The following is a 955-nucleotide window of genomic DNA, read 5'->3' as shown; positions in this document are numbered from 1 at the left end:
CACACACAAGACTCTGACAGACACACACACATTACAACAGACAGACAGTCACACACAACCACCACACACACACAGACTCTGACAGACACACACACATTACAACAAGACAGACAGTCACACACACACACACCCACACACAAAACACGCTCTCTCTGACAGACAGACACACACACACATTACACATACAGACGACACACACACACTTACTCTATCACACACACACACACCAACACTCTCTCTCTCACACGCACACACACACACACACAACACAACACATACGACAGACCAGACAGAGACACAGACACACACTTACTCTCTGACACACACACTGATTCTCTCTCTCACGCACGACGCACACACACACACACACACACACACACACACACACACACACACACACACACACACACAGGCTTACCAAATTATTAAATAGATGACAAAGTAACTTCTCTAATGGTAATGGCTCATATGTATGAAGTAGCAGCAAATGGAAACAATAATAATAATAATTTCTGTGTGAATGAAAAGAAGAGGATAGAAGATGTAACACGTGGTCAGTGGAGAGAAGAGAACATCTTTTGGGTCTCCAAATCCCCAACTGGTCTCTCAAAAGCCCTGAATCTTTGAGGCTTACTTTTCTGTTTATTATGCTATTTTTTTATTTATTGATATTTAAATTAATATTTTTTTCTTCTGTAAATGTCTTCATTGTGTCCATGGTACATTGAGTGTTTGGTTGGTATGTTATTGGTCTTTTATCTTATTTGGGGTACCCAATTTCATACATGATCGTTGTACCTCATGAAATTGTGTTTAAATATACAACGATGAATACATAAATATCATAAAAATAAATTTAAAGAATCTGTCTTTCAGGTATGTAGCGATCTCTGTTTTAAATCCAGAAATAAGATAATAAAACTAATAATCCTTATTTGTAGAGCACTTTTCAAAA

This window comes from Etheostoma spectabile, unplaced genomic scaffold (assembly GCF_008692095.1).
Source record: "Etheostoma spectabile isolate EspeVRDwgs_2016 unplaced genomic scaffold, UIUC_Espe_1.0 scaffold452, whole genome shotgun sequence".
NCBI lineage: Eukaryota > Metazoa > Chordata > Actinopteri > Perciformes > Percidae > Etheostoma > Etheostoma spectabile.
Note: the sequence above shows the minus strand (reverse complement) of the source record.